Genomic DNA, 14,153 nt, shown 5'->3' on the forward strand with positions numbered 1-14,153 from the left:
TAATATCTCTTTTTTAAATTTTTTGGGAAACTTCCATACTGTTTCCCACAATGGCTATACCCATTACATTACAAGCAGATCCTTTTTCTCCATGTCCTTGCCAACACTTGTTATTGCTTGTCTTTTGGATAATAGCCATTCTGATAAGTTTAAGGTGGTATCTCATTGTTATTTTGATTTGCATTTTCCTGATGACTAAGCATCTTTTTATGTGTCTCTTGGCCATTTTTATGTCTTTGGAAAAGTGCCCATTCAAGTCTTCTCATTCTTTAGTCAGATTATTTGTGTATTTTGCCATTGAGTTTTTAGAAGTTTTTCTAATATTTTGAATATTGGTTCCATATTATTATTTAGTATCATTTGCAAATATCTTTTCTATTCAGTGGGTTGCCTTTTCATTTTGTTGATGCTTTTCTTTGTTGCCTAAAAGCTTTTTTTTTGGTGTAGTTCTAATAGTTTAATTTTGCTTTTGTTTCCCTTGCCTGCAAGGGGGATATCTAGAAAAATGTTGCTAAAGCTCATGTCAAACAAATTACTAGCTATGTTTTCTTCTAGGAGTTTTATATTTTCAGGTTTTACATTTAGGTCTTCAATCCATTTTTAGTTTTTTTTGTGTGTGTGTATGGTGTAATAAAGTGGTCCATTCAGCATGCAGCTGTCCAGTTTTCTAGCATCATTTATTAAAGAGACTCTAACCCTAACCCTATTGTGTACTCTTGCCTCCTTTGTCATAGATTAATTGACTAAGTTTAGGTTTATTTCTGTGCTCTTTTGTTTCTTTGATCTTTGTGTCTGTTTTTGTGCTAGTACCATAGGGTTGATTATTACAACTTTATAGTATGTCCTGATACCTAGGATTGTAATACCTCCAGCTTTATTCTTTTTTAAGATTGCTCTGGCTATTCCAGATCTTTTGTGGTTCCATGTAGATTGTAGTATTATTTGTTCTAGTTCTGTGAAAAACGTTCTTGGTATTTTAATAGGGATTATATTGAATGTATAGATTTCTTTGGGTAGTATGGATATTTAAAAAATATTATCCTAATCCATGAGCATGAAGTATCCTTCCATTTGTTTTTTTTTTTTTTTCAGTTTCTTTCATTGATTTTCTTTTTAAGATTTTATTTATTCATGAGAGACGCAGGGATATAGGCAGAGGGAGAAGCACGCTCCCCAGAGGGAGCCCGATGTGGGACTCGATCCCATGACCCTGGAATCATGCCCTGAGCCTAAGGCAGATGCTCAACCACTGAGCCACCCAGGTGTCCCATCTTTCATTGATGTTTTATCGTTTTCAGAGTATAGGTCTCTCACCTTCTTGGTTAAATATATTACTAGGTTTTTTTTTTTTTAAGATTTTATTTATTTATTCATGAGAAACACAGAGATGTGTGTGAGAGAGGCAGAGACACCGGCAGAGGGAGAAGCAGGCTCCCCTCAGGGAGCCCGATGCAGGACTTGATCCCAGATCCCAGGATCATGACTGGAGCTGAAGGCAGATGCCCAACCGCTGAGCTACCCAGGCATCCTGATTACTGATTCAATTTTATTGCACCTATATTAATAATTCTGTTCAAATATTCTATTTCTTCCTGATTCAGTTTTGGAAGATGATCTGTTTCTAGGAATTTAACCATATCTTCTGGGTTGTCCATTTTCATGCTGTATAATTTTTAAAAAAATATTTTATTTATTTATTCATGAGACACACAGAGAGGTAGAGACATAGGCAGAGGGAGAAGCAGGCTCCATACAGGGAGCCTGATGTGGGACTCTATCCCGGGACTCCAGGATCTCGCCTTGAGCTGAAGGAAGGCACTTAACTGCTGAGCCACCCAGGCGTCCCTCATGCTGTAAAATTTTTGGTAATAGTCTTTTAAAATCCTTTGTGTTTTTGTGGTGTCAGTTGTTACTTCTCTTTCATTTCCACTTTTACTTATTTGAGTTCTCTTTTTTTTTTCCCTGATGAATCGGGCTAAATATTTATCAATTTTATCTTTTTGAAGAACCAGCTGCTGGTTTATTTGATCTTTTTGTTATTGTATTTTTTTTAGTCTTTGTGTCATTGATTTTTACAGTAATCTTTATAATTTCCTTCTTCCTACTAGTTTTGGGCCTTTTTTTTTTTTAATTTTTTTATTTATTTATGATAGTCACACAGGGAGAGAGAGAGGCAGAGACATAGGCAGAGGGAGAAGCAGGCTCCATGCACCAGGAGCCCGATGTGGGATTCAATCCCGGGTCTCCAGGATTGCGCCCTGGGCCAAAGGCAGGCGCTAAACCGCTGCGCCACCCAGGGTTCCCTGGGCCTTGTTTTTTCTTGCTTCCTTAAAAGTAAGGTTAGGTTGTTTATTTGATATTTTTCTTGTTTCTTGAGGTAGGCCTGTATTACTATACACTTCCCTCTTAGAAGTGCTTTTGCTGCATTCCAAAGATTTTGGACCAGCATATTTTCATTTTCATATGTCTCCATGTTTTTGATTTCCCGGTTCCATTGTTTAGTAGCATGTTTGTTTGTTTTTTAAGATTTTATTTGTTTATTCATGAGAGACACACAGAGAGGCAGAGACACAGGGAGAGGGAGAAGCAGGCTCCCTGATGTGGGACTCGATCCCCGGGTCTCCAGGGTCAGGCCCTGGGCTGAAGGTGGCGCTAAACCTCTGAGCCACCCTGGCTGCCCCTGTTTAGTAGCATGTTGTTTAGCCTTCATGTATTTGTGTTTTTTCCAAATTTTTTATAATTTGTAGTTTCATACTGTTTCAGTTGGAAAGGATGGTTGATGTATTTTCAGTCTTCTTGAAATTATTGAGACTTGTTTTGTGGCCTTACGTGATGTATTCTGGAGAATGTTCCATGTGCACTTGAAAAGAACGTGTTTTCTGTTGTTTTTGGATGGAATGTTCTGTGTATATTTGTTAGGTCCATCTGGTCTAATGTGCCATTTAAAGCCATTCTTTCGGGATCCCTGGGTGGATCAGTGGTTTAGCGCCTGCCTTCGGCCCAGGATGTGATCCTGGAGTCCCGGGATCAAGTCCCACATCAGGCTCTCTGCACAGAGCCTGCTTCTCTCTCTACCTCTCTCTCTGTCTCTCATGAATAAATAAATAAAATCTTTAAAAAAATAAAGCCATTCTTTCCTTTTCATTTTCTGTCTGAATGATCTATCCATTGTTGTAAATGGGATGTTAAAGTTCACTACTGTTACTGTATTACTGTTTCTCCCTTTCTGTCTTTAATAATTGGTTTATGCATTTTGGTGTTCCTATGTTGGGTGCATAGATGTGTATAATTGTTATATCCTCTTAGTGTGTTGTTCTCTTTATCTTTGTGTAGTGCTTTTCTTTGTCTCTTGCTCAGTCTTTGTTTTAAAGTCTATTTTGTCTGATACAAGTAATGCTACCCGGGCTTTTGTACACAATAAGCTTTTTAAATTAATTATTTTTAAAAAATAGGCTCCACACTCAATGTGGAGCCCAACATGGGGTGGAATCCATTGTCCCTGAGATCAAGACCTGAGCTGAGGTCAAGAACTCAGATGCTTAACTGACTGAGCCACCCAGGTGCCCCACTACCCTGGCTTTTTTTCCCCCCACTTGATTTGTAGGATAAATGATCTTCCATCCCTTCACTTTCAGTCTGCAAGTGTCTTTAGTTCTAAAGTCAGTCTCTTGTAAGCTGCATATAGATGAATATTGTTTTCTTATTCATTGAGTCACTCTGTATCTTTTCTTTTCTTTTCTTTTTTTTTAAATTAAGTAGGGCCCACATCCAGCATGGGGCTTGAACTCATGGCCCTGAGTTGTATGCTCCACTGACTGAGCCAGCCAGTCAGGCAACCCTTTCCCTGTATCTTTTTATTGGACCTTTAGTCCATTTACATTTAAATTAATTATTGATAGATATATACTTATTTCTGCTTTCCTCTGTATGTAAGACTGTTATTTCACTGAGTCTTATGAACAAGTATTTTTCTTTTTTCATATTTTTGAGTGATGAGTGATTTTGTGAGTTGGGTTATGGGGAGGACCTCCCAGTCTTTAGTGAACAATTGTAATTCTGCTGAGAGGGTATAGTAGGTGACAAAGAACTATATATCCTCTTTGTTGTTGGGTTTTGCAATGAGGGTGTAGTGCTCATTTGAAGTGTGGAAATTTAAAAATTCCTTTACTAGAGAATAACTTAGCCTGTGTATGGAGTTATTTAAATTTTAAGACCTTTGGCTCTTAAAGAGCCTGAAACCCATTATGCTTAATGACTAGAATAAATGGGGAGCTGCAGGAATCACTGGTGGTGTGCCAGGGATGCAACTAAAGGTCCTCCAACTAGCCTCAGTGAAGATGAAACCTCAGAACAACTTGGCCCTAACCCTCACCCTCTGCTGTTGCTAGCTCTCCCTTAGCTACTAGCAGTGACTTAGTGGCAAGAGAAGCAGGGCGGCTGATAAAGTCAGGTGACCTTTCCATTATATTGATCGAGCATAAACTTTATTCACTGAAATTTCAGGTAGTGAAAGGTATACAAGCAGCTGCTTTCTGTTTCATGAGCTTGTATTTATATACTGTATAACTTGCTCACGCAGTTTTCTTTAAACCTTTCGTAATTGAAATCTTACCTGTTTGGTCTCTCATTTTTTTTAGGATAGCGCTTGCAACCTTTGCTCAAGTTCTTCACCGTGAATTTGTTGTGTGTCAGACTGGACAAGGTATCTTAGTTGAGGCTTCATTTTTTGAAAAATTCAAGGTAAGGAGTGTGTATCTATGTATATGTCTTTATTTCTGTAGTTTTTGCAGCAAAAAAACCTTTTTGAAATCTTATCTGTATTACTGTTAACATGTTTGTTTATGCCATCCCCTTACTCCCATACCTTTTGTGCATTGAAGAGCAAGGATGAAAAAAAAGATGTCCAGGTAGCTTCATGTGTTTATTTATTTATTTAAAGACTTTATTTATTCATGAGAGACACATAGAGAGGCAGAGACACAGGCAGAGGGAGAAGCAGGCTCCCTGTGGGTAGCCCGACATGGGACTTGATCCTGGAGATCCAGGATCACGCCCTGGGCTGAAGGCGGTGCTAAACTGCTGAGCCACCAGGGCTGCCCACTTCATGTTTAGATTTAAGCCCTATATCAGGACCCTAAGAAGGTCTTTGTACATTTCACTTGTTATTAGAAACCTCCCCAAATGGGCAGCCCGGGTAGCTCAGTGGTTTAGCGCCACCTTCGGCCCAGGGTGTGGTCCTGGAAACCTGGGATCGAGTCCCATGTGGGGCTCCCTGTATGGAATGGAGCCTGCTTCTCCCTCGGCCTATGTCTCTGCCTCTCTCTCTCTCTCTGTGTGTGTGTTTCTCTCATGAATAAATAAATAAAATCTTTAAAAAACAAAAAGAAAGAAACCTCACCAACCAACAGAAGGGTAACTTAGCATTTGGTTTTGAATTAAAGGGGCAAATCCCATCCAGGCTCCCGGTGCCCAATGGTTGTGGCTGGAGCTGGTGGTAGAGCTTCAAAGATCTGCCCTAAGGAGTAACTGAGTATGGTGTGTGCATATGCTGGTCTTCCAACTTCCTATTTTTTAAAAAAATATTTTATTTATTCATGAAAGAGACAGAGAGAGAGGGAGAGACATAGGCAGAGGAAGAAACAGGCTTCCCGCAGGGAGCCTGATGCAGGATTTGATCCCAGGACCCCGGGATTGCAACCTGAGCCAAAGGCAGATGCTCAACCACTGAGTTACCGAGATGCCCCCAACTTCCTAGTTTTTATTGTAATTTTTCTTTCTTTTTAAAAAAAACATTCATTCATTCATTCATTCATTCATTCATCAGAGAGAGAGAGGCAGAGACATATGCAGGGGGAGAAGCAGGCTCCCTGCAAGGAGCCCGATGTGGGACTCGATCCCGGAACTCCGGGATCACACCCTGAGCTGGAGGCAGAAGCTCAACCTCTAAGCTACCCAGGCATCCCTATTGTAATTTTTCTTACAGGTCCATGTTAAATAACCAAGTTGTAAAGATGGTAAATCTAGTATTATAAACATAATACTATATGTTATTTGTAATCTAAATATATTAGATTTACCATCTAGTATTATAAACAAATATGGGTATAATTTTTAAAATGTAGCATAATTCTTGCTCTGAGCCATTGGTAGATCTGTTTCAAGAAAGATTATATAATACTATCATCTTTGATTTTTATCTAGATAGTTTGTTTTTCCACTTTATACAAATGTTCCGACTCTTTTAAAACATCTGTTTCCGAGTACAATAACATGTGTGGGTGTGTGTTGTGAATTAAACACTGGACAAGGTGTTATGAGGCCTGTTTTATGAACTTACTAGCTTTTTAGCAAGTTTTAAAAATCCCTGTAACCTTCAGTTACCTCCTGTGTAAAATAAGAGGATTGTACTGAGGTTGTATTCAGGGTTTCTCTGCGTTGGCACTATTGACATTTGGGGCCAGATAATTCTTTGTTGTCTGGGGCCGTCCTGTGCCCTGTACAATGTTAAGCAGTGTCGTTGGCCTCTGCCTACCAATGCCAGTAGCATCCCTCTTCAGTATGACAACTAAAATTGTCTCTAGACACTTCAAGTGTGCCTTTTTGGGCAATGTCATCCCCACTTGGGAGCTACTTGGTTACATGATGTGTAGAATTCCTACCAACTTTATATTTCTTTTGTTTTTTTTTCCTTTTTTTCTTTTGTTTTTATTTCAAAAAATCCTATTCTTTGCAACCTAGCTTAAATGTCATCTCTTCTGTGAAGCTTTCCTTTGTATTTTTTCCTTGTCTTACTTTATTTCTGTATCTGACAGCTTATTATAGGACTTAATGCATTCTACTACAATTGTCAGTGTGTTTCTTTGAGGGCATGGGTCTTCTGTACCTCTTAGCTGTGTGCTCAGATTTTGTTAAATAGTCAACAGTGGATGTGGGAGGATTGTCAGGTTTGACATTGTTAAATAAATAATTATAAATGATATTTTTGTTCATCTTTCATACCTTTCCAGTAGGAAATTTCCATGGTTTGTGATCTTGAATTTCTGGGTTTAGGAAACTGATTACTTTAAAAAAATCGTTTTAGAAGGCAGGAACCTCTGGTAGTTCGTGAGGAAGCCACAGAAAACAGACGACATTTGAGAAAGATAAAATCACACAGAAATTCATAACATAAAAGGTTGTTTTAGTTTTTAATCCAGATGTTTCTCAAATCCACTTGTTTAATTATTTTTTTAAAGATTTTATTTATTTATTCATGAGAGACAGAGAGAGGCAGAGACATGGGCAGAGGGCAAAGCAGGCCCCCCGCCGGGAGCCGGATGTGGGACTTGATCCTGGCATCACACCCTGAGCTGAAGGCAGACACTCAACTACTGAGCCACCCAGGTGTCCCCACTTGGTTAATTGGAAACCTGCCATCTATTCAGATACAAGTAAAATGGGACGGTGGTAAATATTTTTTCTTACATTACCTATAATACCTCACCATATTCTTTTTTTTTTTTTTGAAGATTTTTATTTATTTATTCATGAGAGACAGAGAGGCAGAGACCTAGGCAGAGGGAGAAGTAGGCTCCATGCAGGGAGCCTGATGTGAGACCGGATCCCAGGACCGCGCCCTGAACCAAAGGCAGATGTCCAACCACTGAGCCACCCCAGGCATCCCAACCTCACTATATTCTAAGTCACTATTTCTCATAGCAACCCGCAGTAAAAAACAAAAAACAAAAAACAAAACAAACAAAAAACAGAAGAAACCAAACACATTTTAGTCTTGATCTAATACATATCCACACCTCAAACAAGTTATTTGAACTACTGTTTATCATTACTATGTATAAAGCACTCTTATGTTTTCTGTGACATTTCTTTTTTTTCTTAAATACTTGTCATTACCCAATAAATTTATTACACACTCCACTAATAAGCGACAACTTACCATTTGAAAAACACTGTTCTAAGTAATCTCTTTAATAAAATGTAGAGGGTAGCCCTGGTGGCCCAGCAGTTTAGCACTGCCTTCAGCCCAGGTTGTGATCCTGGAGACCCAGGATCAAGTCCCAGGTCGGGCTCCCTGCATGGAGCCTGCTTCTCCCTCTGCCTGTGTCTCTGCCTCTCTCTCTCTGTCTCTGTCTCTGTCTCTATGTCTCTCATGCATAAATAAATAAAATCTTTAAAAAAATAAAATAAAATGTAGAGATGATCTGCCTCTAGCATATGTGTTACCAGTCAGTTGTCCTGTCTTTCTTTTTAAATGATACCATTTAAGAATTGACCTAATTAAGACCTTGTGGGGAGGGACAGCCAGCCAAGAGAGTGGTACCTGGGTCCTTCGCCGAGCCTGAGACCGCTGGACAGGAGGCGGCCCAGCCACAGCCTCAACTTTGGCTCCACCACCATGGCCGGCTGGACCATGTGGACTGAGACCCAGAGCTGGGGTAACGATGACATCAAGAAAGTGATGACAACCATCGAGAAGGTCTGGAGGTGGGGGAAGTGTGGGCGACACTTCTTCGTATCTTCAAGTGGGTGCCTGTGGTGGACTCCTAGGAGGAAGAATGACAGGACGCACGCAGAGAGATTCTCAGGCCCAGAGTGGCAGGACAAGGGTGCCAGTCCTTGAGGGTGGGGGATGGCTCTCTTGCTGGATCACGATGAGAACAATAATCAGTTTCCATTTGGAAGGCTCTCTGCAGAAGGGCACTGAGCCCAGCCCTGGGGGCACCTGCTAGCCCAGCTGCCCTGTGTCACCTGCCAGACACCAGAAGGGGTCTCAGTAAAGAGAGAGATTCTGGGGGTATAACTGATGAACCCCCAATGCTGACCAAAGACGATCCTGTTCCAGAATTGCTGGAGGCTGAGACCCTCAAAGTTTATGGTCTTTGAGCTAGTGCCACCCATCCCGAAGGCAGCCCAGGGTGACACAAAGTACTCAGAGAGTACCCTCTCTGTCTATTCAAGCACATCTGCCCACATGCCTGTGACTCCTGAGAAGCTGGCCTGCCTGCCTGTCCTGTTGCCCCAGGAGCCCTTTTGGTTTTTTACAAATAAATGCCCTTGGGACACCTGGGTGGCTCAGCGGTTGAGTGTCTGCCTTTGGCTCAGGGCGTGATCCTGGGGTCCTGGGATTGAGTCCCATATCGAGCTCCCTGCATGGAGCCTGCTTCTCCCCCTGCCTCTCTCTATGTGTCTTTCGTGAATAAATAAAAATAAAATCTTAAAAAAAAAAACAACCCACTCTTTTGTTAAAAAAAACAAAAAAACAAAAAAAGACCTTGGAACACCTCAACCAGATTAATTAATTGGAAATCAATTAATTTAAAATCCCATATTTTGTCATTTATAGTAAGTATCTATGTACAAGACACTGTTGGTTTTTGTACTCAACATTTACAATGATAAAACCTAGGGGAGAACAAAAGATTAGTAAACTATTTCAGGGGCTCATAGTGGTGACAAATGCATGACTTTTTGGGCATTTGGGGGAGAGAGGAAAGCTGTGGTGATTTAGGTCACTGGGAGAAAGCATGAATGTGGGGTGGATTTTGCATTGACATCAGAGATTTCTACATGGTAGAAAACAGCATTTGTGTAGGTGCCCAGGACTTTTGCTCATTTTTTGGGTAATGTTTAAGATAAAGTAATTGAGAAATTTTTAAAATTTGGTAAAGTGCTGAAAATATACAGTATAAACAGGATATGTTAACTTCCATGTGGTTATAAAATGAGGTTCAGTCAGGAGATTAGAGACTTCTATCCATGATATAAGCCATTATTTGCCCCCAAAGTTAACATTGGATTATTAGGTTCACTGGGATAAAGATACAGTATTCCCCCCCTTTATCCACAGGGAATACATTCCAAGACACCCAGTGGATCCTCCAAACTGCAGGTAATACCAATCCCTATATACACTACGTTTTTTTCTGTATAGAGATATTTATGATAACGTTTATAAAGTAGGGACAGGAAGAGGTTAATAATAAAATAGAACATTTATGACGATATACTGTAATGAAAGTTAGGTGAATGTGGTATCTCTCTTGAAATAGCTTATTTTACTGTACTCATCCTTATGATGATGCGAGATGACAAAATGCTTACATGATCTACAGTGACATGAATGACGTAGACATTGTGACATAGTGTTAGGCTACTATTGACCTTCTGATGATATGTTGGAAGGTGGATCATCTGCTTCAGGACTGCAGTTGACCACAGGTAACTGAAACTGCAGGAGGCAAAACCATGTTAAGAGGGAACCATGTACTTTCTGAAGGAAGGGGAGAGAGAATGCTCATCTGTCAAAATAAGCCAGTAAGGTTACTGTTCTTTATATAAATTGCTCTTCATGGAACAGAAATGGGTTATATTTATAGTCAACATTTTTTAAAAAAGTTATTATTTTGGCCATACAATTTATTTATTTTTTATTTTTTTAAAAGATTTTATTTATTCATGAGAGAGACACACAGAGGTAGAGGCAGAGGCAGAGGGAGAAGCAGGCTCCATGCAGGGAGCCCGACGTGGGACTCGATCCCAGGTCTCCAGGATCATGCCCTGGGTTGAAGGCAGGTGTTTAACCGCTGAGCCACCCAGGCGTCCCTAGGTTGAAGGCAGGTGTTCAACCGTTGAGCCACCCAGGCGTCCCTTGGCCATACAATTTAAAGTTTCCTACATGCTTTCGGGACCCGGGCTTCATCCTTTCTTCTGTAAATGGATGGAGAGGTTCAGGATGGTACGTCACAACCAGGTGTGCTACAAAAGCGTTAAGAAAATAAATGGTGGATTATTTTTTAGTTTTTCTGAACTACTGCTCTTTTCTTGGGATAATGTAGAATTTAATTAATGTAGAAAATATGTGTGACCTAAAAAAAAAAAATGTGTGACCTAAAAGAAAAGAATATAATTCAGCTTGTGATGAAACTTGGGAAAGAACCACCTGTCCTAAAAGTGTGGTCTAACATTCTGTGTGCTGTTACTAAAAGCATCAGAAGTCAGAGTTTTTGTCATGTTTACATACTGAGTTAGGAAGTTAAGCAAAAGGATAACTCCTCATTTTGTCACATTTCCAGACTACTGAAAAGAAGGTGCTTTTAGAGCTGGAGATGTGAATACGACTCCTGTGCCAGAGATCATTAATCATCTTGAGGTAAATTTTTTTTAATTAAATAGATGGTTTTGTATAGTTTTAATTTTACAGAAAAATTGAGAGGATAATACAGAGAGTTCCCATATACCTGGCACCCGGTTTCTTCTATTATTGATAGATGACCTTAGCTTGGTACATTTGTTACAGTTAATTAAGCAATAGTGAAACATTGTTATTAACTAAAGGTCCATAGTTCACTCACATTTCCTTAGTTTTTACTTAATGTATTTTTTGTTTCAGGATTCCGCCAGGATACCACATTATATTTAGTCATCATGTCTCCTTAGGCTCCTCTTGCGGTGACAGTTTCTCAGACTCATTGTTTTGATGACCTTGTCAGTTTTGAGGAGAACTGATCAGGTATTTTGTAGAATGTCGCTCAATTAGGATTTGTCTGGTGTTTTTCTTGTTGTTAGACTGATCTGGGTTTTGGGGAGGAAGACCACAGAGGTAAAGTGCCATTCCCATATTCTTGTCATATCACATCAAGAGTATGTAGTATCAACATAATTTATCACGGTTAGTGTTGGCTTTGGTCACCTGGCTGAGAAGGTTTATGTCTGCTTTCTTCATTCTCCACTCTAATGTTACTTTTTTTTTTTTTTAAACACTGTTGTGGTATTAGATTGAAGGCACTGTGTAGTCATCACTTAAGGAGTGAGATGTTGCACTCCATCTCCTGGAGTGTGTTCTACATAAATTATTGGGAGGTTTTTATTTTATTTTATTTTATTTATTATTATTTTTTTTAATAAACTAATTTTTTATTGGTGTTCAATTTACCAACATACAGAATAACACCCAGTGCTCATCCTGTCAAGTGTCCCCCTCAGTGCCCGTCACCCACTCACCCTCACCCCCATCCCCCTCCCCTTCCACCACCCCTAGTTCGTTTCCCAGAGTTAAGAGTCTCTATGTTCTGTCTGTATTGGGAGTTTTGAATGGAAGATTATCTTTCCTCCTCTATTTGCTTATTTACTTAGTCATTTCTTTGTATCATTATGAATTCATGGATACTTATTTTATACTTTGAGTCATAATCTATTACTACTTTATTTATTTTGTTGCTTAAATTTTTCTAGCCTTGACCATTGATGATCTCTTTTGGTTGGCCCCTATGTTACTTTATTTTATTTTATTATTTTTTAAAGATTTTATTTATTTATTCATGAGAGACACAGAGAGAGAGAGAGGCAGAGACACAGGCAGAGGGAGAAGCAGGCTCCATGCAGGGAGCCCGATGTGGGATTCGATACCCGGTCTCCAGGATCACACCCTGGGCCGAAGGTGGCGCTAAACCACTGAGCCACCAGGGTTGCCCCCCCATGTTACTTTAACATGCCCCCATCGTCATAAGGGGGGTTCCTTCCTAGTATTATAAGATACTCCAGACTTACCCTGTGTATCCTCTGTTTTAGTTCTATAATCAGCCATTTCTCCCCAAAGCCCTAATTCCTTTTATTAGAGAATTACATTAGAAATCAAGATCTGAGTACAAGTAGGCTCACTGTTCCTTTGAGGGAGTATTGCTTCTAGGCTCTGTTAGCTGAAATCCCATGTATGTGCTATCTATATGTTTATGCATCTGTATGAATGTTTCTCTGTATCTGTTTTTATGTATCTGTATCAGTATTAAACTAAACGTGAGTTTTAACTGATGACTCCAACCTAATCCATTACCACACAGATCATTCTAGCCTTCTCCCCTTGCTTGTCTGTAATCTCTGACTCCCAACAGTGAGACACCTGGCTTTCACCATTCACTGTCCATGTACTTAATTGTTCACTCCAGTGTATGGATAGATAGATGTATAACAGTTTTGTTGACTTCTACACTCATGGGAAACAACTTTACCAACTAGAGTACAGTGCTTATATACATTTCTTTTTGCTTTTACTTTAGTCTTACAGATGCTACTCATTTCCAGAGTTAATTTAGGTCAGCACCATCCGTCTGTGGCCCCGCCCCCCCCCCCCGTTATATTGTTTCATGTTTGTAATAGTTAGATTATATCATAAATGGTGTCTGTTCCCTCCTGGGATCCTCTGACCTGAATGATGTTTTTATTTTTTTTTATTTTTTTTATTTTAAAAAATTTTTTTAATTTATTTATTTATGATAGTCACAGAGAGAGAGAGAGAGAGAGAGAGGCAGAGACACAGGCAGAGGGAGAAGCAGGCTCCATGCACTGGGAGCCCGATGTGGGATTCGATCCCGGGTCTCCAGGATCGCGCCCTGGGCCAAAGGCAGGCGCTAAACCACTGCCCCACCCAGGGATCCCCTGTTTTTATTTTTTTTTTAAGATTTTATTTATTTATGAGAGAGAGAGACAGACTGACAGACACAGGGGCAGAGACATAGGCAGAGGGAGGAGAAGCAGGCTCCATGCAGGGAGCCCAATGTAGGACCCAATCCCGGGACTCTGGGATCACGCCCTGTGCCGAAGGCAGATGCTCAACCACTGAGCCATCTAGGTGTCTCTAAATGATGTTTTTAAATTTGCATACTTGAAGGTTCACTCTTGGGGCGCCTGGGTGGCTCAGTTGGTTAAGTGTCAGACTCTTGATTTTAGCCCAGATCATGATCTCAGGGTGGTGAGTTTGAGCCCTGTGTCAGATGCCAGGCTGGGCAGGGAACCTTCTTAAGATTCTCTCCCTCCTTCTCCCCTCTTCCCCTCAAAAACAAAAGGTTCACTCTTTGTGTTATAAAGTTCTGTCGGTTTTGACAGGTGCATGATGTCATGTATCTACTATTAGAATATTGTACAGAACAATTTCACCACCCTTAAAATTGCCTGTGCTTCACCTATAAACCCTCCCTACAAACCCCTGGAAACAACTGATCTTTTTACTCATTCTCTAGTTTTGCCTTTTTCAGATTGTTATTGAACTATTTAAGGTCACTTTATAAAGGAAATCTTTGGTTCTTCTAACCTAGATACCATTTTTCCTTACCACCAACTCAGTATTCTTAAATAAACAAAATATTTCTTTTCTTTTTTTT

The 14,153-nt window shown here is 40.0% G+C and overlaps 1 protein-coding gene and 1 pseudogene across 13 annotated transcripts in view; both read left to right on the forward strand.

Annotated features, from left to right (window-relative positions):
- The window catches only part of TAB3 (TGF-beta activated kinase 1 (MAP3K7) binding protein 3), an 89,131-nt gene that overhangs the window by 26,490 nt on the left and 48,488 nt on the right, over positions 1-14,153 (forward strand). For 5 of the 13 annotated variants that reach the window (XM_077888842.1, XM_077888840.1, XM_077888831.1 and 2 more), the window contains exons 2-5: positions 4,638-4,740; positions 9,848-9,889; positions 11,073-11,149; positions 11,390-11,509. The gene's annotated coding sequence lies outside the window, so the exon portion shown is untranslated. The remainder of the gene's footprint in view (positions 1-4,637; positions 4,741-9,847; positions 9,890-11,072; positions 11,150-11,389; positions 11,510-14,153) is intronic. The other 8 variants (XM_077888837.1, XM_077888836.1, XM_077888841.1 and 5 more) reach the window with 4 other exon arrangements.
- Positions 6,117-9,811, forward strand: LOC144307889 (B-cell CLL/lymphoma 7 protein family member C pseudogene; annotated as a pseudogene).

Source organism: Canis aureus, chromosome X, assembly GCF_053574225.1.
Source record: "Canis aureus isolate CA01 chromosome X, VMU_Caureus_v.1.0, whole genome shotgun sequence".
Classification (NCBI taxonomy): Eukaryota; Metazoa; Chordata; class Mammalia; order Carnivora; family Canidae; genus Canis; species Canis aureus.